Raw genomic sequence first — 10,617 nt, 5'->3', positions numbered from 1 at the left:
CTTTTCTTTTAACCTTGTTGACCCAAAAACAGTTGACAATTCCCCCACTATAACTCGCAAATGATGTAAAGCCTTAATTGTGTCAATGATTAGAGTTTTAAAATGTTGTTAAGTTTGATTTCGGTTTTGCAATCGTTCGCGCGCTGCGTCTTTTTTACACTGTACAGTCACGCTTTTATTGGAGGTTGCAGTAACTTTTACGAACAAACATTATTTGCCGGCCAAGGTCGGCCTGGCGGCAAGTAACACATATTTCTTTTTATTACCATTTAAACACCTGTTTTCTATATTGGGCCATTCATACTTATGGTACAAATATTAGCAATCGATTGACAAGTGCTGTCCGGCGAGAAATCTCAGAAGCTCTTGCCCTGTGATGATAGTTGTCTATCATTGTTAAAATTAAAAATGATAATGGAGTGAAAACTTAACTGACTAAAACGAAAATAGTGGCTACAGATACAAGGTAGTTCTAGGAAAATTCTGATGATTATCTCATGGGCATTTGAAAGGACGTTCAATACACCACGTGTGGTCGTATTTATTTTCACGGGAAGTGCTATGTGTCCTTACTTTTATGCGCATATATTCGAACATGCAATTATCTTAAAGGAGTACAGTTTTTTTGGCCCTTCATGGCAATAGTTGCATGGTTGCTGTGGGCCACATGAACTTGCTTAAGTTTTTATTGCTTGCTTAGGTATTTATGCATTGCTTTGTTGTTTTTCAGACTGTCAACTCTGTTAACTTATAATACTTAACATGGAAGTGAAAATCTGTGTTTGAATTTTAAAGTTCAGTAAGTTCAGTTATTTTTCTCTAAGCTAATTCTCTGTCAGCCTTTGTAACATGTTCCGTAATATCGTCAAGATGGTTAATCGAATTCGCCTCATTTTCCAACAGTATATCAAAGGGTTCAAGGTTGAATTAAGAAATAACAGAGTCGAACTGAACAGATCCAAAACAACGGTATTGAAGCTTGCTGGACCAGAGATAAGATATACAATTAAAAAACAGAAATTCGGCAAATAACAAATTAAAAACGCAAGATAAACCAATAATGTTCCCATTGCAAATTTTCTCCAGCCTGCAGCGTTTCTCATGTTAGCATCGCTGCTCTGAGCTGTTGGTTGAACTTGTAAAGCCTGAATTTGGTTGGCGTGTCGACGTACAGCAACAAAAATCTTGATATTAAGTGGCGCTGTAGTCAAGAGAAGAGAGAGAAAAATAATGGCGTAAATAATGAAAGAAATTCGTGTCGGGATCCACAGTCTCAGAAACGATAAAACTGCGCTGCAAACCCACTTTGAAATCATTACAGTGACAACACGTTTGTGGGTCACAAGTTCTTGGTATCTGAGAAATAAGCACACAGCGATGAATCCATCTAAACTTAAAAAAGTCACTCCAAAGAAAGACGCATAACCAAACAAATTCACCGTGAAGGCGTAGAATTTGTAGACTATGTTATAGGCTGGATTGTTTTAAGTTTTTAGCTTCATTTCCATGACAAGAGTCGCAATGTACGAAGGCTGCACCATCAAACCAACACCCAGATCAGAAACAGCCAGACTTAAGAGCAGGGTTTTTAAAGGTCTTGGTAATGATGAGAGTTTTGTTAAGGCGTAGATCGTCAAACAGTTTAGCATAACAGCAGTGTAAGATAAGAAAGCGTTCAAAACGCAAGTAGTGATGTATGATGAGGTAATGTCTTCATGGTTTTCCATGACTGTAGACGTTAAAGAACGCCGCAGGAAGGGAAAAGTTTCAAGCTCACCAAATTCTACTCACAGTTTTGTGTTGAAATAAGCATGCGAGATACTTGATTAAAATAACAAAAACGAACGTTGAGGCCACAGTGGCGCTGGTGTTTTTGGGAGTCTCTTTCCTGTCTTTAATAAATTGCAACCCGAACCTGTGCTCTGATTGGCCACAGTGACCGCACACTCCGTCAAAAAATCATAACCAGGCTTAAATAATTAAACAGGCGTATAGTATAGGTGCAATTGTGACTGTCAATCATCTGAGTAATAAGTCTTCAAAGGTAAGATAATAATCTAAAAACATAATTAGTAGTCACAACGCGTTAAGATTGTAGCCTGCTCAAATTTAAAAATCCTAATGTATCTAGTCAATCAACTTGTGCTTTGTTTTAGCTAATAATCCGATAAACCTGGCTCTCTTATAAGGTTATTTTTATGAAAGACGGAGAAGGAAAGCTATCAAAACTTTGAAACACGGGGAGAGTTGAAAAAACTGACCCCCACTCCGCGGACTACCCACTGACCCCACTCCGCGGACTACTCTACGGACTACTCCGCGGACTACTCTACGGACTAGTCCGCGGACTACCATGCGGACTACCCTAACTAATCAACCAAATTTACTTTCACGGAGAAAAGAGTTAGAAGAAGCGTACCTGCCTACAAGATCACACTTGATAAACAGCCGCCATCTTGATTTTCGCCATTTTACTCGACCCAGCCCTTCTTCTTCATTGCTACGTCCATTGCAGCTTCCGTTCTTGGATCGTCACGCAACGCTTCTCTCCAAACCTCGCGTGACGATCCAAATAACGACTGCGTGCCCTACGTAGGAGAATACGTCTCCAAGGGCCTTGTGGGCCAGGTGAATCCAAAAATATGGTGACTTCCAAGCACGGCTATAAGTAAGTTCTTAAAAACATTTTTAAGCTGAATATAACAAAAACTGTTACCAGCGCCAATAGTGGTCATCGATTGGCTGAACGGCGTGCTCTGACTTGTGGCCGATGAAGACTGGGGCGAGGCTAAAGGAGAGCTGGGTCGAGTAAAATGGCGAAAATCAAGATGGCGGCTGTTTATCAAGAGTGATCTTGTAGGCAGGTACGCTTCTTCTAACTCTTTTCTCCGTGAAAGTAAATTTGGTTGATTAGTTAGGGTAGTCCGCATGGTAGTCCGTAGAGTAGTCCGCGGAGTAGTCCGTAGAGTAGTCCGCGGAGTGGGGTCAGTGGGTAGTCCGCGGAGTGGGGGTCAGTTTTTTCAACTCTCCCACGACTACGACGTGAAGATGCCTAATTTTGCGTTTTATGGATAACGTAAACAAGCAACGACGAAATTTATTCTTCTTTTAAAATCTTGAACTTGGATATAAGTAAGTAGATAGGAATAAATAATCCAAAGAAATACATATCGTATTTGTCTTTCGGTACTGAAATGCGGGGGAAACTAAAACGCATACGTGTTAGATCTTAACCAACAACAACGAGCTCGATGGATTTATTTATAGGTTACATTTGCCGGGCAAGGATAACTTGATGCTGATAAAAATTACTGGAGCAAGTGTCAAATTTATCGGAAGCAAGTATATTCAAGAGAGCTTTATAAATATGAGCTTACTGCTCTACATATCATAACTGAATAAAAATTAACACTTCATAACATTTCACTTCGTTTATTTCAATCAGTCAACACCTTGAATCCAAAGTTAAAATTCAAAACGATCCTAATAAACAAGTCACAGCTGCTACTGAAAGCTCTGTACCTTGAAGTGACTTTAACTTTCCTAAGGTTTGCAGCAAAACACTGCTCGATAGCTCAACTCTTCGGCGGTTCTTAGCAGCTATACGGAAGTATGTGTTGCATATTCCAAACTCTGTAGAGGGAAATTGTTTAACAGAAAAAGAAAACCACACACTATGTCTGAAAAGGGACATAAAATCAATAAATTTGCGAATTACCAAAATATAATGGTGAGAAAAAGTCCCGCCTTCGACCGCCATGTTTTTGTTTCTTGCCGTTGATCTATGGTTTTTGACGTAATGCGCATGATCAGTACACAAATCCGCTGGCAAGACCTTTGCTGATCGCTTTGCAAGTTGTGAGAACATCGTTTGGATATCATTTAAGAGAATGTATGGGAAGTAGCTTACCCCCCCCCCCCCTCCCCACCCCCCTGACCCGGGGGCTTTAGTAAAGATGCGTACCCAGAAACTTCAATTGATCCAAATTTTGCAAAATGCGATCGAGTAAATTAATTCTACCAGCTGCGTAAGTAAGAAAAGCCCTTCTATATTTCCTCACTGTTTCGCTTACAAGTATTGGATAAAACATGAGCTGGATATCTTTATTAGCTTTATTAAAATAGATCATTTTATTAAGCTTTTGCACGAGCATATTTGATCACGCTGGATTGAATTAATCATTGCCGACAAAAATTGTCGTGAATGGGAATCTCAGTTTTTTTCTGTAGCTTTGAAAAGCTAATAACTTTTCTTTTAACCTTGTTGACCCAAAAACAATTGACGATTTGCCTACTTTCACTCGCAAATCATGTAAAGCCTTAATTGTATTAATGATTAGAGTTTTAAAATGTTGTTAAGTTTGATTTGGGTTTTTGCAATCGTTCGGGCGCTGAGTCATTTTTTACACAGCACAGTCAAGCTTTAATTGGAGGTTGCAGTAACTTTAACGAAGAAACATTATTTGCCGACCAAGATCGGCCTGGCGGCAAGTAACATGTATTTCTTTTTATTACAATTTAAACACCTGTTTTCTACATTGGGCCATTTATACTTGGTATGGTACAAATATTAGCATTCGATTGACAAGTGCTGTCCAGCGAGAAGTCTCAGAAGCTCTTGTCCTGTGATGATAGTTGTCCATCATTGTTAAAATTAAAAATGGTAATAGAGTGAAAACTTAACTGACCAAAACGAAAAATAGTAGCTACTGATACAAGGTCGTTCTACGAAAATCTGATGATTTTCTCATGGGCATTTGAAAAGGCGTTCAATACACCACGTGTGGTCGTATTTATTTTCCCTGGAAGGCTATGTGTCTTTTTACTTCTATGCGCATATGTTCGAACATGCAATTATCTTAAAGGAGTACAGTTTTTTTGGTCCTTCATGGCAATAGTTGCATGGTTGCTGTGGGCCACATGAACTTGCTTTTATTTTTATTACTTGCTTAGGTATTTATGCATTGCTTTGTAGTTTTTCACACTACCAACTCTGTTAACTTATAATTCTGAACATGAAACAGAAAATCTGTGTTTGAATTTTAAAGATCAGTATTAGTTTTCTCTAGGCTAATTCTCTGTCAGCCTTTGTAACATGTTCCCCAATATCGTCAAGATGGTTAATCGAATTCGCCTCATTTTCCAGCAGTATATCAAAGGATTCAAGGTTGAATTAAGAAACAACAGAGTCGAACTGAACAGGTCCAAAACAACGGTGTTGGAACTTGCTGGACCAGAGACAAGATAGACAATTAAAAAACAGAAATTTGGCAAATAACAAACTAAAAACGCAAGATATACCAATAATGTTCCCATTGCAAATTTTCTCCAGCCTGCAGCGTTTCGCATGTGAGCATTGCTGCACTGAGCTGTTGGTTGAACTTGTAAAGCTTGAATTTGGTTCGCGTGTCGACGTACAGCAACAAAAATCTTGACATTAAGTGGCGCTGTAGTCAAGAGAAGAGAGAGAAAAATAATGGCGTAAATAATAAAAGAAATTCGTGTCGGGATCCACAGTCGAAGAAACGATAAAACTGCGCTGCAAACCCACTTTGAAACCATTACAGCGACAACACGTTTGTGGATCACAAGTTCTTGGTATCTGAGAAATAAGCACACAGCGATGAATCCATCTAAACTTAAAAAAGTCACTCCAAAGAAAGACGCATAACCAAACAAATTCACCGTGAAGGCGTAGAATTTGAAGACTATGTTATAGGCTGGATTGTTTTCAGTTTTTTGCTCTATTTCCATGACAAGAGTCGCAATGTACGAAGGCTGCACCATCAAACCAACACCCAGATCAGAAACAGCCAGACTTAAGAGCAGGGTTTTTAAAGGTCTTGGTAATGATGAGAGTTTTGTTAAGGCGTAGATCGTCAAACAGTTTAACATTACAGCAGTGTATGATAAGAAAGCGTTCAAAACGTAAGTGGTGATGTATGATGAAGTAATGTCTTCATGGTTTTCCATGATTGTAGACGTTAAAGAACGGTACAGGAAAGGAAAAGTTTCAAGGTCGCCAAATTCTACTCACAGTTCTGTGTTGAAATATGCATGTGAGAGACTTGATTGAAATACCAAAAGGCCACAGATGTGGCGCAGGTGTTTTTGGACTCTGTTTCCTGCCTTGAATAAATTGCAACCCGGGTGAACATACGAACCTGTGTTCTTATTGGCCACCGTGATCGCACACTTAGTCAAAATGTCGTAACTAGGCCAAACAAGCTTAATTAGTATAGATGCAATTTTGACTGCCAATTATTTCGCGAATTCAGTAATACGTCTTCAAGAGTCTACATCTTTTAGTCTAAAAGTAAAAGTAGTCACGACGAGTCATGATTGTAGCCTGCTCAAATTTCAAAATTCTATCGACTTAATCAAGTTGTGGTTTGTTTTATGTTAGGTAGCGCCTGACTCTCGTATAAGCGTATTTTTTTGAAAAGCTATCAAAAATTTGTAACACCAGCTAAACTTCCCTTAGCCTGTTCAAGGCTCCGAGATAGTGGTGAAAGTGAAAAGTCGTTCAAAAATAAGAAAACGCGCGGGGCTGGGGAGAGACCATCACCCCCTTTGCCAAGTCGCGCGCGTCTTATTTTCGCTTTGCTCGTTTCACGTCCGCACTATACTATCTGAGAGCCTGGCACAGGCTAAACTTCCCTTTATTTTGCTCTTCCTCGCTTCTCCAAGAAAACACCACTCCACACCGAACGATCGACAGAGACTCCATGGAGGCGAGAAGTTCAAAAGTTTAAATTAAAAAGAAAAACAAATCGAACTCAGTGATCCTTACAGCAAAGAATTACGTAAACTATATATCAGCACAAGGTTACAGGACGTTTTTCTGTCTCAGCGTTCGTGGATCAGTCAGCTAACTTTCCTAGTGAATAAAATGTAAACTATAAGAAACAATTTTCTAATGTTAATGAATAATATTAAATATACGCGTCATAAATATCTAATATCTCATCATTTTCAAATTCTAAAAAGATAGATTGTTCACTATACTGAAGAAATGTCGTGGGAAATTTGAATGCTTGATCTACGAAATGCTTTTTATCCAGGAAATGAAACCCAAACTGAACACTCAATCAGACTCAATAAAAGCGAAACTATTTAGTACCTAATTAACACTCACTACATTCCACATTGTAGTTTTTAATCACATGCAACGAGACTTCACACGCATTCTTAATATATAAAGAACTTTTAACAATCTATCTTTTTAGAATTTGAACATGATGAGCGAGTCATCGAAACGTCATTCAAAATTTTTATCGTTGATTTTTATTCTTAAATGTTTATCGAAAGCGTCTGTTATTAGAATAAATATCTAAGTTCTGGATTGTCCCTTGTTATACTGCTTAGGCCAGCACGTGACCAGCATCTGTTGTTTTAAACACTGACGGATTTTAAAACGTAAGGTTATAATTTGAGAACCCGGTAAATTCTTACTTGAAACGTACAGCTGTTTGTCATGTGCACAGAGAAAGTATAATTATAAAGGACAAAGAAAAAAGATCGTTAACATAAACATTAAAGAGCAATAAACCTAATACAGATCCTTGTAGAATTCCCAGCCTCACAAGAGAATCATAATTTTGAAACCTGTTTTAATTTCTAGTTTATTTCAATCTTTTCTCTACTTTATCTTTAGCTCTAACAATTGTTGAATGAGGCTAATGATTTGAAGAATTATGGAGATCGAGAAGGATGTTATCTCATTAATTCTTCAGATCATACGAAATGCGAATCCAAAATTGTTCTATTAATCAGTCAAAATAACTCCTAGTTTAAAAACAAGCTAAAACATACATTGAACCTCGATCGATGTTAAGTTCCCTTCTTCAATTCCCTGTTTATCGGCAAGTTCAGGAGATAAAAGGATGCTTAGTTCTGCAGATATTCTCCAAATGGCAGATGTCATCCATCAAGTTGTATTGTTTCTTTTTATTGGGCTGCCTATGGCAAAGCCCAATCGAAAAATGGAGGCTCTCGTCTGTGCAGCAAAAAGACAATAGAAGACCGATCAAATTACGTTTCCCATCCCCCCTACGATGGGCAACCTTTTTCAGTTATTAGGGGGAGGGGATTCATTTAAAAACAAAATCATTGCAAACCGTTAGACTTATACCGAAAACTAATATTCTTGGGTAAGTTTATTAGTCCTATATTTAAACCTAAAAAACTGGAAGAGAAAATCCGAACCTACGATGAGTTTCTTTTGAGGTTTTTTTTTCACTTTCTCGTATATCATAAATTAAATTTTAAGCCTTTTGATAAATGTTTTCCCTTTCAAAAGGCGATTGCAAATCTCCCTCCATGTGTCGATGTGTGCATCCTGCATTGAATGAGAATGTGTCTGAAGCTATCGTATGGCGCTTTTTTCAATGCCTTCTTCAAAAGATGGTAGGGTGAGTCGCTTTCGAGATTTTCCTTCACTATACGAGAAAGTTCTTAGCGTTTGATAAGTGCTTTCTCTCCCAACATGTGACAGCAAATTTCTTTTTGAAATTATTGCTATTCTCTCCCTGCCCTTTGTGGAAAGTCATTTCCGTAGATCGCCTCATCAAGTAGGAACATTTTCACCTGGATAGTCAGAAGGGCTTTAAACCCAGCATCCCGGAGAGAAACAAAACTAAAACTTAAGTTGCTTTGCGAGTTTTAAGAAACAGAAAATTACTGCTATAAAACAGTATCTCACGAAAAGTTGACCCTGTCACGTTTTATAAGCGTAGAACGACAACAATTTTTGACATTTCGGGTTAGTTCAAATTAGCCACGTCGTCATAATGTCATGCTAGATTTTGGGGGGCAGAGGGGGTTGAGGGAAGGGGGTGCGCTATGAAAGTGCCCTGTTAAAATACTGTAGTGTAAATTGTCTCTTGTTTTAAAATGCTAATCTGCCTATTTTTATCCATAATGGTACAGTCAAAGCCCGTTAATACAAATAGAAAGTGTCCGTATGAACGTGATGTCCGGTCCGTATTAATAAAGCAGGTTGAATTTAGAGAAGATGTAAGGGCTAGGAACAAATAACGAGGTGCTCGTATTAAACGGGTGTCAGTAAGGCGAGGTTCGACTGTAGAAGTTACTACAGATCAAGATAAATTACTCGATAAAACACACTTTAGAAATTAAATTTTCTTCCCTCCCCCCCCCCCCCCCCCACTGTGCGATATCGCGTCTTAACTCCATTTCTAGACCCTTCAACGAGTAAATTTAAGTTTTGATAAAAATCGGTTTAACAAAATCCGTCAACACCGCTGAAAAGAGAGTCTTAAAATTGGTAAACTTGCCAAGTATCAGAGAGAGTATTACCTCACAAGAGGGCGAAAATATAGCTCCCCAGAGTTGCGAAAATTCATAGACGTTTGTATGGTGGTGGTGGTAGGGGGGGGGGGGGAGTTTGCGCCAACCCACCATACAAACGACTGTAAAATTTTATGAGGTTGATTCATTTCTTCGTTAGTTTTCAACACTGAAATCACTTTCAAACTGAACAATTTTACTAATTAAAAGACGCTCTTTCCAGCGTTATCGAAGGATGTTCTCTTATTCGACTGGTTCACGTACAAAGTTACAAAGAAAAAAACCTTGGAAAGACCTTTTGTGTTTTGTTAAAACATGATGTAGTAGATATTGAAATATCTAGAACATCCTTCAAGACTTCTCTTCCAAATTATTGACAGTCATATAATTACAACGATATCATATCAATCAGTTTTTAACCAAGCTCCAGGTGATGGCTTACCGTTGGCCAATCAGAAAACAGAATTTGCTGAATCCTACTCTCTCTCAAGAACAGCTATATAATAACGGAGCTGATATATATTCAATATGTACGTGTTTACCCTGACAGAAAAGAAATGAAGACGGAAAGTAGTTTCAGTTCAAGTCAAAGAGTTCGTCAACGCCCAATGTTTCGGAAAGCTTTCCCGTTCATATTTTGCAATTTTGTTTCAAAACCAAACTATCTTCTGTGAGTATGTACAATCCGGCGACCACGAAACCTTTCCTTTGAGGGAGCGTATATACTTTAACATTTGCGATGATGGAGAATGAAGACATCACCTCATCATACATCACCACCTGCGTTTTGAACGCTTTCTTATCTTACACCGCTGTTATGCTAAACTGTTTAACGATCTACGCCTTAACAAAACTCTCATCATTACCAAGACCTTTAAAAACGCTGCTTCTAAGCCTGGCTATTTCTGATCTGGGTGTTGATTTGATGGTACAGCCTTCGTACATTGCGTCTCTCGTCATGGAAATGGAACACAAAACTGAAAACAATCCAGCCTATTACATAACCTACAAACTCTATGTTTTCACGGTGAATTTGTTTGGTTCTGCGTCTTTCTTCGGAGTAACATTTTTAAGTTTCGATAGATTCCTGGCTGTTTACCTACATTTGAGATACCAGGAACTTGTGACCCACAAGCGTGTTGTTGTTGTAATGGTTTCAAAGTGGGTCTTCAGTGCCGTTTTGTCGTTTATCAGACTGTGCATCCCGACACGAGTTTCCTTTATAATTTACGCTGTTATTTATCTCTCTTTTCTCTTAACAACAACACCGATTAATCACAAGATTTATGTATATATCAGTACGTC

Source organism: Porites lutea, chromosome 8 (assembly GCF_958299795.1).
Source record: "Porites lutea chromosome 8, jaPorLute2.1, whole genome shotgun sequence".
Classification (NCBI taxonomy): Eukaryota; Metazoa; Cnidaria; class Anthozoa; order Scleractinia; family Poritidae; genus Porites; species Porites lutea.
The sequence above is the reverse complement of the archived record's forward strand: the minus strand, read 5'-3'. Positions refer to the sequence as shown.